At 39.1% G+C, this 26,362-nt stretch overlaps 1 long non-coding RNA gene across 1 annotated transcript in view; it reads left to right on the top strand.

Moving 5' to 3' along the window:
* The first annotated feature begins 16,457 nt into the window (after positions 1–16,457).
* The window catches only part of LOC143661441 (uncharacterized), a 73,420-nt gene continuing 63,515 nt past the window's right edge, over positions 16,458–26,362 (top strand). Inside the window, exons 1-3 of the long non-coding RNA XR_013164591.1 lie at positions 16,458–16,703; positions 17,784–18,132; positions 22,324–22,404. This is a non-coding gene — a long non-coding RNA (uncharacterized LOC143661441). The remainder of the gene's footprint in view (positions 16,704–17,783; positions 18,133–22,323; positions 22,405–26,362) is intronic.

Here is a 26,362-nt window from a genome sequence, read left to right as displayed (position 1 = left end):
GCTCTATGTATTTCCAGGTTCTATGTGCCCCCCTCCCCTTTTTTATGGTCCAGCCCTTTTCAATTATTTTGTGCTGTCAGATTAAAAAAAAATCTCTGTTCCCCCCCTTCCCCCCCTTCCCTCCCCATTGCTCCCGCTCCCCCCCCCCCCCCAGCAGTCCTTCCCCATCTGTGCTGGGGTAAAACCTCCTAGTCTCCTAGTGCCTTTAGCACTTATTCAGGGTTTATCTGAGCTGGGGGCCTGTTTTCAGTAGTCAGAATTTGTTAATTAATTCCACAATTGGAGCTTGGTTGAACTCAGCCCCTACTGCTACTAAAGTCTCTTTCCTTTCCCTTCCGTGAACCAGCCTGTGGGGGAGGGGCATCAGCCTCTGCTGCTTGTGGGACTCACAGTTCTGGGTGGGATCGCAGCTGGTCCAGTTTGTCCAGACTGGCGTGTGCTGTGTGTCCAGTGACTGTTATGGCCCCAGCACTGTTCTGTTTACTAGCTGCTCTGGAGGATGAACTAAACTCTGCACCTCAGTAAGCTTCCATCTTGGAACTGCTATTTACTTTTTAAAAACTTTTAAAACTGTTTAACATAACATACATACAAAGCAAGGAATGAAAAAAGCAATAGTTTTCAAAGCACTCTTCACCAATAGTTACAGGACAGATTCCAGAGTTTGTCATGGGCTACCATACCATCCTCTCAGATTTTTCCTTCTAGCTGTTCCAGAACATAGGAGGCTAGAAGGAATATTTTTTTTTTACCATCACAATCAACTATTTTCTTGTTTGTGAAAAATAACATATATGCAAAAAAGTAGTAAATTTCAAAGCACAGCACAACAATTAGTGTAGAACAGATTTCAGAGTTTGGTATGGGTTACAATTCCACAATCCTAGGTTTTAATTTCTGGCTGCTCTGTGATACTGGAGACTAAAAGAAATAACCAATTTAATGATTCAGCAATCATATTCATTTTTTAAATCCTGCCTTCTCTGTATAACTCCACCATCACCTTTGATTTTTCTATCCCACTCTTTAGGGGTGTTTGGGCTATGGCCATTCTAACTGTTTCATGTTGGAAGGATCTGTCAATAATACCAGGTAGGGGATGGAACTAGATGATGTTCTGGAGAGACTGGGCCCTTTAGTTTTAAGACTCAGCTGGTCCAGGGACCCATCTGGAGGTTGTAGGTTTCTTTAAAGTTACTCTAGTGCATGGAGCCTTTGTAGAATCTTATATAATGCCCTAGGTGTTCTTTAGGATTAGCTGGAATGGTTTTGTTTGGGGTTTGGCAAGTTATGATAGGTAGCAACGTCTAACTGAAGTTTGCGTAAAAGTGTCCTCCAGACTAGCCTCTCGACCCTATTTCTTTTCCCCCAGCTGTGCTGGTTTGAAACTGTTGTGTGCTCAAGAAAAGCCATGTTCTTTAACCCTGATTCGGTATTGCTGGGTGGGATGTTTTGATTAAGTTGTTTCCATGAACAGATGACCCACCCCATTGTGAATAGAACTTTTTGATTAGGTGTTTTCCATGGAGATATCTCTACCCATTCAAGGTGGGGGTGCTTACTGGAGCCCTTTAAGAGGAAAATGTTTTGGAAAGAACTTCAGAGACTGCTCAGCCAGAGGACTTTGGAGATGCAGAAAGAAAATTCCCCAAGGGGCCATAGTAAGAAGAACCCAGAAGAGAAAGCTAGCAGTTGTCATCATGGGCCTTCCCAGCTGACAGAGGTGCTCTGGACCCATCGGTGTTTCTCCAATCAGGATATCTTTCCCTGGATGCCTTAGTTTGGACATTTTTATAGCCTCATAGCCTTAGAACTGTAAACTTACTTCCAAGTTAATAAATTCCCTTTTAAAAGCCATTCCATTTCTGGTATATTGCATTCTGGTAACTTTAATGAACCAAAAAAACAAGCCAAAAAGAGAATCACAAGGAGCAAGTACAACATTTAGAAGAAAGAAAGATTTTTTCCATACTACTACTGTTTGAACCATTCTAAGAGTATCTGGATATTCATTCTGGTCTTGTTTGTTTGAATATGTATTTTATGTATCTGCAATCTTTGTGCAGATATCATTTTGTATTCTGTCTTATTCACTTATGTCATAAACATTTTCTTTCTACATAGCCTTCAAAATGATCATTTTAATGCCCACATAACACACTTTCATGTAGAAGAGACATAATTTACTGAAGCATTTCCCTGTTGTTGGACATTTACTAAACATTCTTGGCACTAAATTCTAAAAGACGTTTTTCGTGTGAGGATCTCATAAAGGGGCCATGGATAATGAAGCAGACAGGGTCACTGATAGCACTTTCACAGAATGCAGAAAAGAATTTCAGGCAAGCATTTTTCATAATCATTCTGGAAGAGCTGAGGGTGTGGCCTAGAAATGGAAACCAGTAAAGTACAATTTCCAAAGGCTGACCTATGGTAGGATTGATTTTTTAGGTGTTGTGTATCTTTATATGCCTTTCATGTAATGTTAAATTCAACAAATTGCCAATGTTGACCCTTACACGTAAGTTAAATTCAACAAATTGCCAATGTTGTTGAAATATACTTTTATCCTCCTCCCTATTCCATCTTTGTTGCTGCCTTCACTTTGGAAGAAAATCCATCCCAAGACCCTGTTTTTGCTAAGCCTTGAAGTCAGAGTCATGTGGTGGTAAGGAGCAAAGTACTTCAATGTAACAAAGAGAATACTAGCATGCTCTTTGTGTTAGAAAGAAAGAAAACAAGTGAACTCTCATAAGATAGAACCCTAAAAGAATAAAAATATATTTAGTAGTAGAGCATATAAACTTCTTCAAGCAACAGTGACTTCTTACTGTCTCCTCCAAACCAAATAAGATAGCAAACTTTTCACTGATTTCAAATTAATTGTGTAGATAACTGGAAATTATTTTGCTGGTGGGCTATGAGAAATTTATGCAGAACTAACAACAACAAAAAAACTTTTAAAGAAATCCAACTTTATAAAGGATTAGGTGTCTGCTGATTTTCATTTTGAATATAATGTTTTAAACTCTGAGTACATCAGAGAGCTCTCAATCTACAATATTATCTTTTCCTTTTAAATACCCTACCTTTTCTTTTTAATTATATTCTTCATGATTAGAGTGATGATATTTTAAAATTTTAACAATATTCCATTTTTGTAAAGATTTTCACTTTTAGGTTTTATAGGCATGCAATTATATTTTTATCTTCCTTGAAAGTTTTCTATTTTTCCAAGTTCTGAATATGTAACAACACAAATTTTTTATTTCTTTATTATAATAAATTCCAAGATGATAAGACGATTTCTTGGATATTTTGTAGTTTCAGTGTTACATGTTGGTATAAAACCATGCTCTTCTTGTGATTCTGGGACTTCCTCCATTTAATTACTGTTTTTTTTATCATCTCTGAAAAAATTATCAATTGTTAACATCTCTTAATATTGCTTCTGTATTATTTTTTCTATTCCCTCCTTCTGCACCCTGATTAAATATATATAAGATATTCTCTCTGCTATGTTTTTAACCTCTCTTTCATATATCCCATCTCTTTGTCCCTGTGTTTTAGTTTCCATGGCTACTGAAGGCAAATGCCATGAAATTAGTTGGCTTAAACAAGGGGCATTTACTAGCTTACAGTTTTGAGGCTGGGAAAATATCCAAATCAAGGCATCTTCTAGGTGACGCACTCTACCCAAGACTGTGGCATTTGGGTCCTTAGCTTATCATGTGGCAAGGCAGATGGTGGTGTCTGTTGGTCTATCCTTTCTCTTTCGGATTTTATTGATTTCAGTTTCTTGCTTCTGTAGCTTTCTCTCTCTCCCCCCTCTCTCTGTATTCATTCCGTTTATAAAGGACTCCAGCAGTAGGGTTAAGATCCATCCTGAATGAGGTGGGTCAAACTTTAATCGCAGCCTCATCAAAAGGTCCTACTTTACAACGGGGTCACACCCCTAGGAATGGGTTAACTTTAAGAATGTGTTTTTTTCTGAGATACTTTCAGTTTTTAACCAGTTCCTTAAGAACTGAGAAGAAAGCAGGAGTTAAAAGTTCTACAGTGTCGTACTGCATAGTGATTAATGTAGATACATTACCTGCATTTTAATATTTGATTTTGAGCAAATCGTTCTGCCTCAGTTTTCTCATGTATGGATAGGGGGTTAGATATAATAATAGTATGTGTCTTTCAATTTTGTTATAGAGATTAAATGAAATAATAAATGTAAAGTGCTTACAAGAGTGTCTGACACATATTGTTAATACATGTGAACTCTTATTTCTTTCTATAGAAGCTACATATTTGCCATAACTAAGGGCTTTTATATTTCTTCTTCTAGCAGTCATGCCTGTTTTTTCCTGTTTCATGTCTTATTGCATTATCTGGTACTTTAAGACGATTTAAAAATAATAAGAGTGATGATGTACCAGCTTGCTTTATTTTCAACTTGGGTGGAAAGTCAAATAGGGTTGGTTAACTATGACATTGGATACTGATTTGAGAAAGGTATTTTAAGAGCATGTCAGTGAAAGGTTTTTCTTTAAAATATTTTTATATACTATGAATTGTGAATGCTTTCTATTTGCCTTTTCCATATCTTTTAGCATAATCATTTTATTTTCCATGTTCAATGTTTTAATGTGATAATTTATTTTAATAGATTTCTTAAATATTAAATAACCATTTATTCTTGTCAAGCTCCTAAATTCTTAGATGGGTAACATTGTAATTCTATAAAATGTCATGATATGAACTTCGACACACCTTTTTCTTCCAATGGGAAATTTTCATGAGTGTATATTGTTTAAGTTGGTGATCCCAGCACTATCGTTTTAACTTTTCTCTTCATTAATATTCACTCAAATTTCTGACTTTTTTCATAACTATCAAACATTAAATCATCTAGATGTTTGATCAGCATAGTATAAAAGATTCAGAAGAACAGAATGTTTGGCCTAATTTAGCATCATTCAGCTACAAGTTAACATTTGAAAAGATTAATTTCCTGAAGGAAGGAAATTAACATTTAATTGCTTCTGAAAAAAAAAAAGCATTGAAACTTGAGTCCTGAAAAGAGGAAACAATGTCTCTTGATCTAAATTTTTTTAAGACCCAAATCAATAAGAAATATACTGTTTCTCAGCTCAAATAGACTCAACACCTATCAGGTCTGATCTACCATGTAGTCAGATTTCTTAAAGAGTATTGCAGAGGATAATAAGTGAACCTGTACACAAAGAAGTAAAGAGGCAGTGGGTAACGAAATGGAAGTTTCTTCTTACCCTAACATATTAAACAAACAGTTTCTTTCTGGAAAAAAGACAGCAATGCAGTCATAGCTTCAGTATTTTATAAACCTCTGCACAACCAGCCCTCCAAATTAGCACTCTGTATACACTAACACACACACACACACACACACACACACACACACACACACACACACACAGTGCTTTGAATCTGTATACCCCAGAAAAGATTATGTTCTTTTCATATATTCATATATTCTGGTGGGAGCAGACCTATTGCTGGTGGGACCTTTTGGTTAGGCTATTTCCATTTGAGATGTGACCCAGCCCATTCAAGGTGGGCCTCAGTTTTTCACTGGAGTCCTTTATGAGGGGATAAAAGACAAAAACACCAGGAGAGAGAGTTTAGAGAGAAAGACAGACCCAGAGATATTGTGGAGACAGCCACTGAAACCAGAATCAGGAGAGAGGGACCAGCAGACGTCACCATGTGCCTTTCCATGTGACAGAGGAACCCTGGATGCCAGCAGCCTTTCCTCAGAGAAGGTATCTTCCTCTTGATGCCTTAATTTGGACATTGCCCTAGAATTATAAATTTGTAATCCAGTAAATTCCCATTGAAAAAGTCAACCTATTTCTACAATATTGCATTCTGGCAGATTTAGCAAACTGAAACATACATTCTCTCTCTCTCTATATATATACATACATACATATCTATAGGTTCAAATATAAGATGATATCAAATATTTATACTGGCATAATGTCATATGTTTTCTATTACTAACATTGCCACCCAAAAAAATTCTTAAAAAAATGTAGAAAAGTGTAGAGAAGATACAATATTTTTAATTCCCTCATAAAATGATGACATGCTGGCATTTTGATGCATTCCTTCCAAGATTTCTTCAACATATGATCATGCTGGATATGTGATTATCTGTATATTGTTTTACTCACTTACCCTTTAATTTAAAGCCTTTTAAATGACATTAAAAATTCTTTAGAGCATTGTTTAGGGATGAATAACATACAATAAGCAATATTTGGAACTTAAAATAATTGACTTTGTATGAAGGCCCTTTATGTGTTTTTCTGGTTCTGACTTTTGCTCAGGAAGGGAAGCCTTCCTGTTGGAGCAAAGATGAATCTGAGTCAAGGCCATGCCTAGGACGATTAAGATGGAACTGACATGTTGCACAGCTGTCAATCTGGAAAGTAATTTCACTGGTGGAGCTTTTAGGGAAACAACATAAGTTAGTGGAATTCAACTTGCATATTCTTTACTTTATAAAACCTTACACACAAAATGCTTTTACTATTACTATTTTGACAAAAATAAAAAAACTAATATTTATTTTTATAATATAAATGTATAATGTACCTTGTTTCATCTTGCCTTGTCATTTGCCTGAACTAACTTAGTAAAAATATCTGTGTATACAGATTGAGAAATGACACTGTTCATTACCTGCTCATAATAGCTGGGCTTAGTAAACAAGCATACAAAATCCAATTTATTTTAAGGAAATGATAGTGGATAATTTCTTAATATAAGTATTTTTCCATGCAATATTTGAGACATGTGCAAAAAATATTTCCTGTGTATCTGAAATTCAAACTTAACTGGGTGACTTGCATTTTTATTTGCCAAATCTGATGCCTGTGCTTTGGAATGTGACATTTCCTACAGATTAGCGACAAGATGAAAGGCATATTCACCATTTGGTGTTAATCAGGTATTGTAGAACCTAGAAATTTTGCTGATTAATAGTATATCCTGAATTCTTCAGGAATTTCTTGATGCATGAGTATGGAAACATTTGCCAGGCTCGTGGCTTTCTCCCAAATCGCATGTGTATCTCAAGTCAGGTACAATCTGTGCATATTTTCACACTCCCAAAAAAGTCAGTCACCAGCTATTGACTTGTTCTCACCAGTTTTACAATGCAAGATTCATATTTATATCTTAGAAGCAGGACACATGATTACTTGTCATAGATCTTTCCAGTGGGTTGCAAACTGTCCCAATCATAAATGTGAACAAGATGCAATCTTCATAGCAATGATTGTCATGCTGTGTTTTCTTGAGTCCTGGGGCTCCTCTGAGGTGTTTCTCAGTCTCTGTTTGATGCTGAGCAGTTTTTCTCTGTTATATGTGTTCAAGTTCTATAAAATACTTCATTTGAAATATGTTCTGCTACTAAGAAATAACTTGAAAACCAATAGTTTGGAAACACGTTGGCTTTGATATGAGATAAACTTGTGTTTTAATCTGTTTCTGGTACTTAACCTTCTGTGTAGATTTAGATTGGTCACTTAATGTCTCTAACATTCCTTTTCCTTAAATGAAAAAAATGCTATAATAATAATAGAACACTACCCATGGGTTTGTTGTGAGAAAAAAAGTAATTAATGTAAAATGTTTAGTCCAGCAGCTGGTACCTAGTAAATAAACAATACAAGTTAGCTACTATAATTATTATTAAGTTGATGTAAAAGTAATCTTTGATTTATTTAGTAATTAATCCAATTAATATGCTTGCAGCATCTATTTTGAACTAGTAATGGATTTGTTTTATCTCATTTAGTTTTCACAACTGCATGTTAAGGTCAGTGTTATTTTCATTGTACAGACGAGGGTTTTGAGACTCAGAAAGGCCAGCGAGCAGCAATGTTAATTCAGCTGAAAGAAATAGAATGAAATTTGAGTTCAGCGGTCCTGAGCCCCAGTGTAATTTTCTTCCTGGTAAACCTGAACGCTCTCCTCCAGAGTCAATTCGGAGCACACTGTTCATGACTTATAATATTTAAATTTTTAGGTCTGTGGATTTGGTAGTTTTGCATAAAAGCTGCACTATTATATAATTACTCAGTGTTTTCTTTCTGAGGGTCAATATTAATGTGATTAATAGAAATGATCGGAAGATTTTTTCCAGGGTCTTTGTTTCAGGTGCTCCCTGATTACTTATGTCCTAGACTTCAGAGGGCTGTAGCTTGCGGCATTAGTGGATGTAGCCTTCAGGAAGTGAAAGGAAGCCTCTTGTCCTCTCAACCTATGAATAGTCTTGAATTACCCTCCTATAATCATTTCTGTGGGTTAGTGTATCAAAGAGCATTCTGCAGCAAGGAAGCGAGCTGCTTGTGATAAATACATCATTATAGCAAATCATCTCATGAAGGGGTTCTTTTGTATGCTGCTGAAATACACAAATGACTTATTTTCTTCAAGTATTAAAATATTTTCTAATTAGCACACCAGAGTCTCCCAGCGGGTGGGAATGGCAGCATAAAATACCTTCACTAGAGATGTTTAGACAACTTTGTGAAGTGGCGTAAAATTGAAATATTCTGTCTTGGTTTGAATTTCAATTTTAATAGTATCCCAATAAAATATCAATGGAACATTTGCTTCTTATCTATATAATTGCTGTTGATTGTGAAACACCATTTTGCATCAGGTACTCTACACAGATTGTTCCACTGAACCTTTATAACAGCCTGCCAAAGCAGGTCTTACGTTATCTTCACGTTGAAAAAACTGATGCCGAGAGGAAAACTGCCCATCCAGAGAGTCCCTGACTGTAAACAAAGAAACTGGAATTGTTTCCCAGGTTTCATTCACTCTAAGGCTCAAGCTTTTACCCTACACAAATGCAAATAAACTAAAATCTCAAGCAATTCCATGAATGATGTACATGACTGCAGGTGTGGGGGAAAGCACTGCTGGGGTGCAATGGAATGAATGTAGTTGATATGGTAATACCTAATGTTTATGGAGGCTTATTAAATGCTAGGCATGGTGTAGCACTTTATAAAAATTACCTACTTAATATGCACAAAACCTTTAGTAAGTATATTTTTATACCTAACAGTCAAGGAAACAGAGGTGTGGATAATTAAATCACCCCTGCAACATTCCACAGTTAGCAAGTGGGAAGCCTGGTTTGGATGTGATGCCGTGTGGCCACAGCCCTCTTCTCCACCCCTGGACAATGCAGTGACTTTGGTTCTGGTCGTTCCCTTCCTTGTGTATTACCTGGTGGAAATGGCATGTTGATTTAGTTCAGGGGCTTTGTGTGGACTCCCGTCCAGGCTCTTCTAGCATCTTCTGGAAGTAAGGGGAATGTCTTCTACATTAATTAATTCACTATTAATCCAGTAGCTTTGGTGCATGAGATAGTAAATAATGCTTAGTTTTACTTTAGAAAATACATTTTCTGTCTTTTGAAACAAATAATCTCATTTTTTCTTAATAAATATATATTGCTTTCTGTAATCTTGACTCTCTTTATAAATATATTGTTCGTATATACTTTTCTTTTTACTTTTATATTACAGTTTTTTTAAATAAAACCTCACTGATTGTGGAAAAGCTGCTTTTGTCATATATTTTTTAAAAGTCACAAATTATTAAATCCCTGTTCTACAGTATTATGAGCCTACTTTCAACTTCATTCTAAATCCTACTTTTCATTTTCTTTTGTTTTGGCCATTTAAACACTTAAATATCTTTTATTTATATATGCACTAAATATTGCACCAGGTGTCTTTTAATGTATTTTTAAAAACCTAGTCCACACCTGATATTCCCACTGTATTTGCAATTGTCCTCATCTGGGGATCAATATGTCATCAAAAGAGAACAGACTGTAGAACCACCCACCCACACAGGCCCATTTGTCAATGAGCCGTGATCCCGCCTCCTATGACTCGAGTTCCATTCACAGTGAATGTGGCACTTGGGAGGAGTTTATGTTGCCTGACGCGATACGTGATTCTCACCCATGAGTGGAAAGTTTCAGTGCACTGGTGTAACTGGTGAGCTCTTGGGAGCCCCTGCAAAGGAGGGGCTGGAGTGAGGACCATGCACGTAAGACATGGAGAGCCCCTGAAGGTTCCCACTTCTCAGGAACTTCCTCCCTTGAGGGTCACTTTGAGAGAGACACTACTGAGTCACTTTAAGATTGAAAGGAGGTGCTCCTCATAATCACACCCAGATGGCAGACAAACCTGATGGCCTGGCAGCCTTTGCCCAAAATAATTTTTTTCATTCTTCTGGCCCCATTCCTGAAATCCTTACATTCTGAATCCTTTCCTAATGATCAAAGTAGCTGGTCAGAGCAAGGTTCCTACTTAAATGAAAATATCACAAAATAATAATAATAGCTCTTGCTTGTATGGTGTTTTGGTAAGTTGAGCCAGGCATTATTCTAAGTGATTTGCATGAATTGTTTCATTTAGCCCTCAATGCAATGGATGATAGATGGGTAGTGAGGCATAGGGAGGGTAGTGGCTGCCCATGGCGTATGGTTATGGGAGAGGCTGAGATTTGAAACAAGGCAGGCTTCCTCCAGACTCTGCCCTCAACCATTGCAGCCTACAGCATCACATGTAAGTCTACTGTAACCAGTTGAATGCAGTAAATCAGTTCATCATGTTTCAGATTTTAAAAGGTTAAACCTACCTGGGCCTACTTCATTATTACAGCGGCAAATATTTATTGAACTCCGTCTGTTCACCTGTAATTGTGTGAGACTTAGATGGTGTGAAATTGACAGGATCCCTGGCTGCACGGAGCCTCAGTCTACTGGGGAATACAGATCTCAATGTGGGGATGTGCCAGGGGGCAGGGAACATAGCCACGTCTACTAATCCAGGAGGTCTTCTTTCAGCGAGCAACATTCACACTGAAACCTGGAGGATGAGTAGAAGTTCACCAAGCAAAGAGCAAGAGGAGAGGTGATTTAAGTGGAGGTAGCAGAGGGTGGGATGGGCTGAAGGCTGGAGAGGAGAGCGGAGCCTGCAGAGGAAGGGTCTGTCCATATGCAGATGTGAGGCTGAATTGCTAAGCAGCCCAGATCAGACAGCCTTGAGACCATGTTACAGAGTTTTTTTTCTTGGGCTCAAGGGCAAAAGGAACCTGTAGAGGAGAAAAGTTTAAAGACAAGGGAATGATATGATTTGGTATGCATTTTAGAAATAATACTCTATCACAAGGGGAATAGATTGAATGCCTGTGTGCATGCAGGGACAGGTTAGGAGGTGTAGTCTAGATGAGGCTAAATGGGGGACAGGATTAGAGTTTTAAGAGATACATAAAAGGTAGAGTCAATAGGACTTAGTGATTGATTTGATGTGAGGAGGAGGAGTTAATGGTCCAATTTTTGGCTCAGGCAGTGGAGATGACATTGCCCTTTACTGAGTTGGAGAATGTAGGAAGTGTGCCTAGGCTGGGGCAGAGGTGGGGGGAGTTGGAGGAAATGATGCTATCTTGTGTGTGTTTTTTAGGTGCCTTTGAGGCAGCTAAATGAAGATGTGAAAGCCTAGACAAGTGCACGGTAGGTGCTCCATAAATGTTGCTGAGTTGAATGACTGTTCAGTGGACAGTGAGGTGTGTATGCTGGGAGTTCAAAAAGCAGATGCACAGAGGATGGAGATGAAGCTTTCTAAAATATTAGTATAGAAATGATAACCAGAGCCGATGCAGTGTGTAAGATGGTCTGTAGGAGCATGAAGAGTGAGAAGAGCGGAACTCTGGGGCTGAGCCTTGAGGAGGACCAACACTTCAGCTAAGGGCAGGGGAAGGGAGGCCATGGAAGAGGTGGAAAAGAAGGAGCCAGATGGGTAGAGGAATTCATGAGAGTGCTGTGTCATGGAAGCCAAGGGAACAGATTCCCAGAGGCCAAACTGTCAGATGCCTCAAAGAGATCAAGAAACATAAGAACTGCAAGATAGCATTGGAGTAGAAATGAGAGAGTCACTGATGACCTGGTAAGAACAGTTCAGATAGTGATGAAGGGTGAAGCCAGATGGGAATGGGTTGAGAAATGATTAAAAGGTGAAAAAATGAAGGCAGCAAACGTGGACAACTTGTAAGAGAGTATTGGCTGCAAATAGAAGAAGAGATAAAAAAAATAGGATGAATAAAAATAATACAACTTCTCTGCTTTTTCCCTTCTCCTTCATGAGAATTCAGTCCTATGGCCATTGGGTGGGTAAAGCAAGAGAGAAAGCTATTTGGAGGGCTGGCCTGGTTTTGGATGTTGGAATCCAATCAGAGTGAGGAGTGTATCCATGTGGGGAAAGCCTGGCTTGGGATATCCTGAGCCCAGGGGAGTTGAACAGAACAGCTCTGCAGAAGAGTGGACTGGTATCTGGTGTTGGAGCCTGAGGGGGTTAGGACTGTCTTGGTCTATGAGGGTCACCTGACTGGGATTTCAGAGCCCAAACTGGGTGAGGAGTGTGTTTGCATTGGGGAAAGTCCCAGTGTGAAGTGTTGGCACCTAAATGGGGTGAGGAGAGCATCCATGCGTGTAGGTAGCCTGGCATGAGGTGTCAGATCCTGAGAAGGATGAGGGGCTACCCTCAAACAGAAGTGACTTGCTGAGGGGTGTCCATGCCCAGGCAGGGTAAGGATTCCATGCAGGAAGACCTTGTGTGGAGTTTTGGTACCTGACTGGTGGCATTGGTATCCAGACATGGAAGCAGCCTGCTGTGGGGTGTCAGCACCCGACCAGGATGAGAAGAGCATCTGACTAGCCACTGTCAGAGCCCACGTAGCATAAGGAGAGTGTCCACGGGGTGTTGCACCTTAAGTAACAGAAAGACAGCATCTTTCTCTCTGTGCCAGAGGTTGAATAAGTGACAAGGATATCCACATTTGGGGAACGCCTGGGGCAAGATGTGAGAGTCCTGCTAGGGTGAGGAGGAGGAGAGGATGGCAGTGGCAATAAGTGATCAATATAGGGGGATTGATGAAATGTGCAAACGACATATATTTTGATCTTGGTGGCCAAGTCTGGAAAATTTTGAGCCTCAAAGTGAATAATAACCCAATGAATAAAATAGGAACTAATACAAAGATATAAAAATAAATGAGTAAATTGGAAGTTTGATGAGAAAAAAGATATTTATATAGTTCTAAAATATTTCTTGCATAAAAATTTCCCTCACAAAATTTTTATTAATGGGAAAAACTAAGTTAATTGTAAAGAAGTCTGGCAAATACCACCTTAATAAAGTGATTAAAGCTAACATCGTCATCAATGGAACAAATCAAAATCATGTACCCCAAAGAGGATGCAATGAGAAGAACGCAGCATCATCTCTAGGATATTTCTGCCAAAGATTCATAAACTGAATCTATGGGAAACAACAAGTTGAAATTGATGAACATTTCACAGAATAACTGCACTTTCATGTGGCCTCCAGATGTGTCGATGCCGCGTCAGTGGAAGAAAGGTAGGGGAACTGTTTCAGAGTGAAGGAGATTAAAAAGACATGACAGCTAAATAATGGATTATTTTTCTATAAAGGATGTTATTGGGACATGTGTAAACTCTTGAATGGACCCTGAAGATGAGATGGTACTAATATATCAATGGTAATTCACTGACTTTGTTTGTAAGACATATATAGTAAATCGTAGCAGGTGACTGGGGCATAAAGTTAGCATCGTATTCTCAAATGATTCAGGAAAAAAAAATTCTTTGTGCTCCTGCTACAACTTTTCTGTAAAGTCGAGTTTGTTTTAAAATTGTAATTATACATATGTATATATACACACACAGAGAAAAAACAATAACTGCAACCAATATGTGACAAAAATAATATAAAAACCACAATATGTCTTCAGAGTTTTCAATATGACACCATATATGACATGTTAATTAATCCTTATAAAACACAGTGAAGTGTGTGGATGAGTATTTTTATGTTTATATTATAAATGAACATTCATTGTCCAGAAAGCTTGTTAAATGCCAAAGATCATGCAGTTATTACATGGCCAAGAAAGGAGTAGGAAGAAGGTGAGAAGAAGCCAAGTCCTGGACACAGGTGCTGCTGGGGAAAAGAGGTATGGATGAGGGTGTTAGAGGAAGGTAGGGTGGGGAGCTTGGCAGTATCAGAAGGGGAGGTAAATATTCTTTAAAAGAAAATAGAAAGCTCAGATCTGAAGCTGGAGCTGACCCGGCACTCAAACCGATTTTATTTGACTACTCATTTTAGGAGATCAATTAGAGAGGCTTTGGTGATCTAAAAAAGCAGTTCCAGTTGAAAGATGGGAGCCTGGTTGCAAAGGAGAATGGGGGAGTAGTTATTGCAAAGACGGAGAATGGCAGTGCTGCACAGTGTGTGAAAGGGAGAGGTGATTCAGGAACCTAAAGGGGTTGGCAAGTATTAATCATGATCTTTCTCTTAGAGAAGTAGAATCCTGGGTAGGTCTGCACATACAGAGCCAAACAAGTCAAAGGATAAAGCCTGAAGATGGAAGAGAGAAGTGGGTGGATGCCCTCTTGAGGGATGTCTGTGCCAAATGGGGTGAGGGTTCCATGTCAAATGCCTCAAAGAGATCAAGCAGCATAAGAACTGAAAGAAGTTGAGGCGCTTCTGTTTGGTCTGAGCAGTAGGCATTACCTGAACAGATGGAAGACAGCTTCCAGTAGTGTTGTGGAGTGGTTACGCACTTGGGCACTGGAGTCAGAGATCCTGCATTCATAGTCTGGTTCTGGCATATTTGGGTTCTATATTGGGTAGTTTAGTTAATCTCTCTGCCTTGATTTCCTTATCTTTAAAATGGAGGATCATAAAATTACCTGTCAAGGACTAAATGAATTATACATGTAAAAAGCCTGGCCCGGCATATGGAAAGCACATTATAAGTGTTGACCATTTATTACTTTAGGCTGATGTTTGTTGGTCTGAGAAGATTTTTTGATAGCTGAAGTGAGAGACGGTGAGCACTCCAACAAGGGTGTGGGCGAAAGATTCCAAGGAGATGCTAGTTTTTTGACATAGGGGAACTAAACAGGTCAGGACTTGACAAAGGATTGACGTTTTGAAGGAAGAGAGAAGCTTTGTTGCTGTCCATTAAGATGAGGAATGGTGAATGGGAGATGGCAGATTCAACTTGGGATGCATTAAGATTGAGGTGCCTGTGTGCACTCAGGTAGGCATGTCCCACTGTTGGGTTAAGGATTCTGGAAGACACGGATGACTGAATTACTGGAGAGAGGTGATCCATTAACCATGAGCCAGGGTGAGGAAATAGGGCAGAGAAAGAGCGAAGGTTTGGGAAATGTGGGATGCACTTAGCACGAATTCTGAGGGAAATTCAGTTAGGAACAACTAAGCCCAGTAGGGAGCAGCTGTAGATTAGGGTGAGGTTGAAGAAGAAAACATAGTGTTCCAGCTGCAGGTGATAGACACCCACTGACAGTGAAGAGGATGGACACTGCTGCAGAGGGAGAGTGTGTAGGAAGGTTAGATACTACTTTCATCATGGTTTACCCAAACGCTAAGGCTTTGTAACTGATTATCTCCACACACAGCCATAATATTGTCTAGTCAAACATTTTTGCCCCAAGCTAAACAGAAAGTCTGACTGGGCAGAATTGTAATCAGCATGGTTTACGTCTGATCCATCTCCAGTTGACTGTCATGCCTCAGAAGTCTTGGAAAGGCCCCTGTCCATGGCACCCTGCCCCACCAGCAGATGGGGAGGAGGGCCATCATTCAGTGATTTGGCATGTGCATGCATTTTAACCATCAAAGCAGGATTTTCTGTGCAGAGTGTCTAGGCATGAGGTTAGAAGGATACAATGCCATTACATCTCCAAAGAAATAGATTAGTGTTGAAATCTTAGCAATAGCTTATGCAAGTTAAAAGTTTGTTCAAATTTCACTCTGGATTTGTGTTCATCTGGGAACTTATGAAAATTAAACCTTTCTGTTCGCATTTGGCTCTCCAGGGGAGGAACACATACAAATCCACTTAATGACCCAGGCTGACTTCTATCTGTGAACAGATGAATCAGGTGCAAAAAAAATGGAATGCGAATCTTCTTGTGTGCCTCACACTGCATTTCTTTGGCATACAACATCACAATTTTGGAGCTGTCTTTAAGTTAAGGGGAAATAGAAATTTAAAGGAAATGCGTCGAGAACTTCAGTACATAAAATGTTTTATAGTTTCAAGTATATAAACATTAATATGATTTTGACCACGAAGCCAGAATTGTATGATTGTATTTGCACATTCAAGGTGAAAATGAGGACTCAAGGAAATTCTCAGATAATTACAGAAAAGCTTTTGACTCAAACACCTTGATTTTTGGTTAAAGATCACTTTCTACATAAGGGTTTCAGTTTTTCATTTTGCTTTCAGTAATGTAAAATAATCCATTTACTTGTCCCTAGCTCTTGTTCCTAACTTCAGGAAGAACCAGATGGACAGTTCACTTCTGCTCCAGGAGGTACCCACTGGGGTGTCTGAAATTGGAGGGTCCTCTTCCAAGCTCTGTCTCTTCCTGCACATCCTCAGGGCCTTTCTGCAAGGCTGGAGCATCTCACAGCAGGCTGATGTCAGTGTCGTCGCTTGGTTGAGAAGAGTCAAGAAACAAGTGATTCCAGGCTAATTGAGAGTTATGTCTGCAACCGGACCAGCATCAGGTCTGCAATTTCTGTTGAACAAAGCAGTCGCAGGCATCAGCCAGATTCAAGAGGGTGGAGAAATAATTCCTTCTTTGATGGGGGTGTGGTGAAAGAAGAGCATGTGTGGTTGCTGATGTCTGTCTTTGGAATAGGCAGTAGGTAATATAGAAGATCCAGAGAAATCCTGCAAAGGATTCCAGTGCTTATGTAGGTGTGATCTGCAGACCACCGACACCATCTGGGGAGGGAGTGTTTCTCAAAATGTGGAACCCTGAGCCTCATGCCAGACTTTATTGATCAGAATCAGAATCTCATGAATGAGGATCTGTATCTTTCACAAGACCTATTGCCAGTTGTCATATGCACCAAAATTAGTGGAGAGTATTTCCAAGCATGGCTCTGGGGTCAGAAAGAATGGACTCATATTTGACGTTGGCACTAACATCTTTGAAGGGACTTCATTCTCTGAGCAATAGTGGCTTTTTTTTGAGTCTGCAAAGTGGGTCTGGTAGTAGCACCCGCTTCATCTTGCTGTTTCTGAGAATACAATGGATACCGTGTGTAATTCCTAGAGTGTAGCACCCGGGGGTGTCAGCAACATTCATGATGATGATTTTGAGAATCAGGGGGCTTCATTCACAACATACACAGTGGCTGTAGAGTGTGCGGGGATGGCTTTATCCACATGAATAGCCAGGACCTGGCCAGTGTGCCGGTCTTCCAAGACTGTGGATATTTTATCTCACTAGAAACCATCAGGTAAGTGTGACCTTCCTATGTGTGTGTGGAGGTTAAAATGATCCAGTCGCTGAGTTAGCCCACACTGACTGACCACTGCCTTGAAATTCTTTGGAAAACAGTTCACAGAGGTGGGGCAGTGTGGTCAGTAAGGCACACGTGACAGGCCATGGCTAGATGAACTTCAAATATAGGGCACCGCCACCTCAACAGACTCGAGGACTGAGATCACATGCAGTGGGGCTGAGGCATTTAGTAGGAGGAGATGGAGGGCTGAGCTGGTAATTAGCCAAATAAAGAACCCAAAGTCTCAATGTCATACGTTTAAGTAACACTTTTTTGTTGTTGTTGGTATAATAGGAATGTAATCTAAAACATTAATGCATTCGGAGAAGCCTAAGTTGTTCTTGAAAATCTTCGTGCTTAGAGTTTCCACAAACGCCTTGGAAAAGACCGCTATCTTAAAGTGTTTGATTCTGTGCTGTTTGTAAACTGCTTTTGACACGAGACCGTAACATCTGAAAAACGGGCACCGTGTGTTTGTGAGAATGACGAAGAGAGGAGTGTTCAGAAGAAGATGAAAAGCACCCAGGTTCTGTTTCTCATCTTGCAGTAGTCCCCAAAGAGTTTCTGAAGTGAGCTTCATTTCTAAAAAGTCAGCGTACTTGAATTCCTGCACTTACGTGTGTGCTGCCCAGCTCGGAACACGGTGAGAAACGGGCCCCGGGAGAGGTCCATTTAGGATGATTGACTGAATTTTTACACACCCTTTGAAATTCCTGTGTTGTCCCTTTAGAAAAAAAGTGGCCTCTTCTTCATGCAGCGAATGTTCTTTCACAGCACTCAGGGCTTTATGAACGACATTGATCTGTATTTACCGATCTAATCAAGTTCCAGAACATTCCTAATCACCTAACTTCTAGTTCTTTATGTTCTTATTCTTTTTTCCTTCTCTTAATTTTTCTAATTTTCTAAAATCGCTTGCTATCTTTGCCTATCTTTTTCTCTTTTGTGTATTTTGCTTTGCCTTATATTTATTTACCATATTCAGATTTTACCCTTAGTACTGATGATAGCCCGACGAGCAGCGAGACGGTAAAGACAGGTGACCTCTGTGAACACTTCCTGTGAGTCAGATGCCGTTTCTTCCTTTCTTCCTACCCAACCGCTTGCACTTCTTTCTCCTCCTGGACAGAATACTCCTGTTATGTCTCGAAATTTGGACATACATTTGTCTCTTTGAATGATACGTTATTCCCTCATCAGTGCCATGAGCACAAATCAAAGTGTACTCTCTCATTCTGTTCTGATATTCAAAATGTCGGAAGAGGAAGTCTTGAGGCAAAGGACAAATATACTCACTATGTGCATTCTTAATCTGGGGCATCTTATCTAACAGGGTCTATAATGCATTGTTTTATTTCATTGATAATATCTTGTGAACAAGAAAGAGAAAAAAACTGCCTTTTTGCTTTCCTCCTGCATAATCAGGGGATCAGAATACTGAACTAGGGAGCTCCAGATAGCATAAAGCGACTTTTGCAGCTGAGCCAAGAAGGTCATTTTGTAGCCTTCGTCCTGTAAGTTTTGGGGTGAAGGGGCCTCAAATGAAGTCCTCAGCAAAGAGCTCTTACTGCAAGGTGTCAGGAATTTGTGGGTGGAGTGTTGAGCAGGGACAGTCTTCCTTTGTGCTGTGTCATGAGGGTGGGTGTTTTCTCTCTGAGAAATTAGGCATGGCCCTCTTAATGCCATACTGCGACTGCCAACTGTGAAAGTGAGAATAACTGTGTTTCTCTGTGAGAGTCCACATGTGGTATTTCTTTCATGCTGGATATATTTATAAAATCATTGTGGAGCTCAACAGTCAAAGGATATGCTCCAGAAATCCATTTAGATCTCTTTTGTGCAAGTATGAAATATAGGACTAGCACAAGGTTTGGTTTTATCTAAAACTTTAAAAACCAAATCTGAAGGGACAATATTTTAAAAAAATTTAGACAATGGTAAAATTAAGCCAACTGAAGGAAATTACATTTTCTTTTCTATTGACTGAACATACCCCACTTCTCCATGACATTTTTATCTTAGCTGTCAGGACCTGGGCCTGTGTTTGAAAGTTTAATCTGAGCTCTCAGGACTTGATCATGAGCATTGTACAAGTTATTGTATTCCAGGTGGAGACACAAAATCACTTCTAAATTATGATAAAATGGAAGGAAACTGCAACAAAGGTGGCCTGAATGAAATGAGTGAGAAGCCGTGTGGGGAGCCTCATAACTCTCAGGCTTGTTCAGGACCAACCTCTGGAGGCTGAAAGAGTCTTGGCTTTAGAGGGAAAAGGAGGAGGAAGAGAGATGTGAAATGATATGAATTATATTAGGTGTTTTCCACCTGTTGCCTTTACTCTAGCCAATGAACTCAATATAGTTATCCAACATTTACAGGCCTAGAAGTTATACTGGAGCTGAGGCAGGATTTGAACCTGTATCTTCTTAAGCTTATGTTTATTTCACTTCATCTTGCTGCTCACTGAGAAACCGCATGCTTAGAATTCCTTCATTTAACTTACTGGAGGTACGATAACATTGAAGCAGTTATTTTTCTAGCTCTAGTATAAGCTTAGAGTAGCTCTCACCTATTGTGTGTGTGTGTGTGTGTGTGTGTGTGTGTGACTGAAGTACTAAGCTATTTATTTTTAAATAAACATTTAAACTCCACTACATCTTGCCCAATTTTGCTAACAAGTATAAACTTGAACTTTCTAATTTTTTCCTGCATCTCTAGACCTAATTTAAATTGAGCTATTGTTTTTGGTGTATTGTTTCACCAAAAAAATTCCAAAATAGTGGAAACTTGGACTTTCCTATCACATGCTGTAGAAACTGCCAGCTTACCTGAGTGTGGTAGTTAGAGTCAGGTGTCAGCTTGGCCAGCTGAAGGCATCTAGTTCTGTTGCTGTGGACATGAGCCAATGGTACCTGAACCTCATCTGTTGCTCATTACATCCGCTGTTGGCTAGGAGGCATGCCTGCTGCAATGAATGATGTTTAACTTAATTGGCTGGCGCTTAAATGAGAGAGCTCAATGTAGCACAGCCCAAGCAGCTCAGCATACCTCAGCTCAGCACTCGCAGCTCAGCCCAGGCCCTTGGAGATGCAGAAAGAAATCACCCCGGGGAAAGTTGTTGGAACCCAGAGGCCTGGAGAGAAGGCCAGCAGAGATTGCCCTGTGCCTTCCCACGTAAGAAAGAACCTCAACTGAAAGCCTTTCCTCTGAAGAACTATACATTTTTAGCTAAATAAATCCCCTTTTATTAAAAGCCAATCCATCTCGGGTGTGTTGCATTCCACAGCTAGCAAATTAGAACACTGAGCAAAGCCCTACCCTTCCTCAGCATGGAGTTTCTTCTCTTCAAGATAGCTCATCTCCCCTTTTGTCCATCTGATTGATGACATAACAGCTAAAATAAGGGAGTGCATCCATTCACCCGGGGCTGCGCCTGTCCATGTCCATTTCCTGCGGCTGCTCTCTCGTGATGACCCGTCACTTAGAACAGGATTTTGCATGAATGCATCACATAACTGATTACCCTGTCGGAAACAGCTTATTTTCTCCAGATACATAATCCAGATGACACAAGAAATGACATATTAGAAGCCCTAGTACCTTGACTTCGTGTTTGGCTTTGCCAATGTGTGCATATGATTGCAGATGGTAGAAAATTAAAGTACCCAGTCTTCAGTTTTTTAAGATTACGATCTTTCTTTTGCAGAAAAAAAGCTTACTAAGAAACCAGCAAAAGCGGTTTCTTTTCTTCTCTCTGTATGTCATGAGACTGAGTCAAGGGCCGGGAGTTAGTCTTTGGGGTTGAGAGCACCTGGGCAGCTGACACTGTTTATATCATCCATGGACTTTGGACTCTTTGTAGCACCTGAGTCTGAAGCTGTAGCTGAGTTAATATTAAAGATATGGCGTGATCTGTCAGCCTATGTTGTGATAAACGGCTACTGCAGGAACTGACAAGCACTCTGAAAGCTTCATTTTAGAATAAATTCCAGTAACACTCATCTGTTGTTAGCAACTCAGCATTCAGTATTTGGACTTAACTGGATACTCAACCCTCTGCTCTTTAGAGCTTCCTTCTTTTGTGAACTTCTTTTTCTTTTTAAATTTGTTTTAGGAAAAAATATGTTTTCAAACTTTTCTTCTCAAAAAGATTTTCTTTTTTCTTCATTTCAAACTCAGTAATGCATAGGTTTAGTGTCAAGGGAACCGTTCGCAGTGCTTGCTTCCTCTCTTGGCGTAAGAATGAGCTTGCTGTGGTCTGCATCTACTGTTTTCCATAGATGATAACAGGCACACAGCACTAAAAGTTGTGATAAATGCCTGTTGTCAGCAAGACTCCTCAAAAGCAAGTAATCTGCAATATACATGGGACATTGCTTCCTAAATTCACACAATAAGCATGTTACCTTTCAAAAACATTTTACAACCTGACCTCAGTCCCCTACCCTGCCCTTCCCCTCCAACACCTTAATTTACTGTTTGTCTAATTATTGCCATAGCTCCCTGTACTTCACTCCTCACTCAACACTAGCCCATCTTCTCCTCTTCCACCAGGTCACTTTCTGAAAAACAAATCTCATCAAATCACTCGCACTGTGGGATGCTCATCCCTTTGCCTATACTGTGTAGTGTGAACTTCATAGCCTGCCATAGAAGTCACTCATCATCTGGCCACAACCTGCCTTTCTCTGATTATTTTATTTGTATTTTTATGCTATTATATATTTGTGGCTCTTAGAACTACATACAATCTAATAAGATGATATAAAAGAAGAAAGAAATAAAATCAAAGTGATTGATGATATTTTATTTTCCTGTTTATTTTGTCATGTAGAAGAAATTGCCCTATCAAAGTGCTGTGAAAACCATTGCTCCAGTGATGAGGCAGCCCAAGGAAATGCTGCATGAGTTCTCTGTAAGTAAAGAGAGATGCATATTTACTTGCCCATGCATCCTTTTCAAATCCTTTTTTTCTGTCTCGGAATCTGTTGATGGTGTAGCATAGTTTACATGCAAAAGTTTATTTATTTATTTGCATGGGCAGGCACCGGGAAATGAACAGTTTCATTTTTATTAAGAGAATGCCAGCAGCGTTATGCAGGTTTTGCTTTTCTAGTAAGTGAAGAAACCTACTTTAAAATTTGAGAAGCTTTGAAAGAATTTAGGCAATCTATGTTTCCCCTCCCCCATCTATCAGAACCAGGAAATAGATTGGGCTAGTTGGTTCTGATGTAGATTCAGGGAAATATGAGACATAATACTTGATGGGTAGAAATAATCTGAGAAGGGAATTTTAAGCAGTGTGAATAGCATAAGAAAATGCATGAAAATTGAAAAACACAGTATATGTTCAAATTATGGTAAATAAAAATATTTGGGTAAAGAGGAAATTATAAATCTGGAAATAGGAGGCAATGTGACTGGAAATGGTCTTGCCCATGGAGAATAGAAGAGGAAAAGCCTTGCTAAGCGGTCTGAATATGATTTGATAGGCAGTGGGATATTACTGAAAAAGTTTATACAAATTCAGTTTGAGCTGCTCCTTGGAGAGAAATGGTATTTGCAGGTTCAGGCTCTTAATGAACAAGCCAGTAACAAAGTAATGCAAATCCTGAGTGATACACATCCAGATTTTATCTGAGAGATGTACCTGTGTGACTTTGCCACTGGTCTCATCTGTGTTTCCATTCATAAAATGAGTAGGTAGCAGTGATGAATGAGAATATCTGAGCAGGTCACAATATTACACCTGAGAGGGTTTTGCCTAGTAAGAAACTGGTGTGAGAGGCTCCCCAGGAGCTTTCTTAGACTAGCAGAAAATCTTGCCCTCAGAAGCAAGAATATTCTGGAAAAAGGTCATTGAGGGAAGCTTTGCAATATCCGTGTTTTAGTATCTTGATAGTTTTATAATATTTACTATATTCATTTTCTTTCAAAATAAGGAAAATAGTAATATTTTGTGTTGAAAATTTGGAAATTGCAGAATAAATATAAAAAAGAAAATAACCATTTTGCAGCCCAGTGATAACTGCTATTAACAATTTGGTGAATATATAGTTTTGCTCCTTCCCCCCATGCATTGAATGAGGTTGGCATTATCTTGTACATACATAGGGTTTTATAATCTACATTTTTCTTAAAAATATATGAGAGTGTTCTTTCTGGTACTTTTATCTCAGAAATAGCTGGAGGACAACCTGAGGGCAGCTTACTTCTTGCGTGGGCAGCTGAGGGTAAAATTCAATCACAATTTGGGCATTTAATGAAAATCTGAACTTGTAAAATCACAGATTGTAGCATGCCAGCTACACTGCTATAAAAATGCTGTTATAAACGTGAAATATTTTGTATATGTATTTACTTCCTTAGAATGAATTCCTGAAAGTAGAATTTCTGGGTCAAAAAGTTGTGAGTACCTTTAATGATGTTAATGAATATTTCAAAACTGTCTCCCGGAAGGTTTTTATAATTTACCTTCTCCCTGTTTCCCATGTGTGACTCCCTCTTGAAATTTGGGGGATGATTATTTAATGGATTGCTTGATTAATTAGTTTTGTAAATGTGCAATGGCACAAGAATGTATTAAGCATCAGGGCTGGGCTGTTTTTTTTTATAACTGTATGTACATTGTCATGTTCCTTGATATTTAGTAATATTTAAATGGATGCTTAATAGATGATAAATAGCATGCATAAAATTCTTTTATTAAATATAAAGCATTTATCCTAACTCCTGAAGGTTTTGGGAAAAATCAGCACAGAATATGAAAATACTTAATCTGCCTAGTTATATGTTTATAATGTAAAAGGCTCTTTTAATGTGTTTATTAAAGTGGATTCAGATTGTACAATTATCAATAATTTAAATGAAATGTTTCCATAGAAGGCACCATATGCTGTCATCCGAATTTTGTATGTTATATTAATTTGGGAGGAAAAAATATCTTAAGAGCTACAGGCAAAGTACAGTCAAGTTTAACTGAAACATTTATTTTGTTGAGTCATTCAAGGAATATGTCCTTATAGGTACAAAATAAATATTGTTGAATTAAGTTTTTAAATCCGTACAGGACCTATGCCAGTTTGAATCTACTGGTACCCCAGAAAAGCCAAGTTCTTTAGTCCTTATTCAGTATTGCTGGGTGGGAGCTTGTTGATTGTTTCCAAGGAGATGTGACCCACCCAATTGTAGGTGGTAACTTTTGATTAGATGGTTTCCACGGAGATGTGTCTCCCTCCATTCAAGGTGGGTGGTGGGTTGCTTATTGGAGTCCTTTAAGAGGGAACCACTTTGGAAAAAGCTTCAGAGTCACGAGAGCAGTGAGAGCCAACAGAGCCTACACAGCTGGAAGCTGCAGGTGAAGAAAGAAAACGCCCCCAGGGGAGACACTGGAGAAGCCTGGAGAACAAGCTAGCAGGTTTTGCCACAGTCACTATGTGCCTTTCCAGTTGACAGAGAGAAACCCTGACCGTCATCAGCCTTCTTGAACCAAAGTACCTTTCCCTGGATGACTTCATTTGGGCACTCTTATAGCCTTGCCTTCATTTGGACATTTGCATGGCCTTAGAACTATAAACTTGCAACTTAATAAATTCCCCTTCCTAAAAGCCATTCTGTTTCTGTATGTTGCATTCTAGCAGATTGCAAACTAGAACAGGACCCAAAAGGGCAAGACCCACTTTCCAAATTGGAAAGAAGATGAAAAGAGAGCTCAGTTTCTATAGGAGATAGACTCTGTAAGGGAATCTTAGAAGTTTTTTCTTTTTCAGTGTGACATTACCTGCAGACTGGTCCATTTGTCTAGAATAAATTGATGAGTTTGTTCTGTCACACAATAGGTTGTTAACACTCAGGTATCATTTACCACTCAGGAAATCCCTAGATTATCTGAAGGAGCAAAGAAATACTTTAATTCTTTCTACTGCCAACATTTGGCCAAATAGCTTTTTGGATTAATTGTATGAAGGAGGGACTCTCTTTTTTCATGTTTTCTAGATTTTAAACATCCAGCATGTATCTAACCATTGGGTTAATTTGTGGACTGAATTTTAATAAATGTGCTTTGCTATATTTTGAGAAACTTGAGAATATGTAATTCATTTGGAAACAGGTTTCTCCTCATTATTTTGGAAGGAAAGTAGAGTATGTACATCAGACTTTTGGATATGTACTTATATATTATGAGCAGTTAATAGATGTTAGCTATTTTTTTTTTACCAATAACATTTATTGATGTTGCTATGAGTTTTATTATTGCCATTATTTTTACTACAATTAGAAAAGTAGAGCCAACTTTTCTCTTCCAGCTTTGTCAGAAAAGTGATGAATTATAGAAGCTTTTGCAGGCCAGGGAGCTTCTTCAGAACAGAGCAGGGGAGAAATTATTGTTGATCATTTTTCTAGAAATATTCACTTTACTGAGATCTATAGCAGTAGGCTTCTTCTATTCTAAGGGGGCAGAAATGGTTCTGCTGGTTTGACAGTATTGTGTATTCCAGAAAAGCCATGCCCTTTAATCCTGATTCAATATTGTAGGATGGAAAGCTTTGGTTAGATTGTTTCCATGGAGATTGACCCACTCAACTATGGGTATGACCTTTTGATTAGGTTAATTCCATGGAGATGTGACACACCCAATTGTGGATGTGGCCTTTTGATTAGATGGAGATGTGATTCTGCCCATTCAGGGTATATCTTGTTTAGTTTACTGGAGTCCTTTTAAAGAGGAGACATTTTGGAGAAAGCACAGTTGCTTCAGAGCCAACAAAGGTGCAGACATTTGGAGATACTTGGAGCATCAACAGAGAGAGCAGATGCCTAGACAGGTACATTTGGAGATGCAGTGTCCAGCAGATGTTGCCATGGGCATTCCC

The sequence above is a fragment of the Tamandua tetradactyla genome, chromosome 17 (assembly GCF_023851605.1).
Source record: "Tamandua tetradactyla isolate mTamTet1 chromosome 17, mTamTet1.pri, whole genome shotgun sequence".
Taxonomy (NCBI): domain Eukaryota; kingdom Metazoa; phylum Chordata; class Mammalia; order Pilosa; family Myrmecophagidae; genus Tamandua; species Tamandua tetradactyla.
The sequence above is the reverse complement of the archived record's forward strand: the minus strand, read 5'-3'. Positions and strand labels throughout refer to the sequence as shown.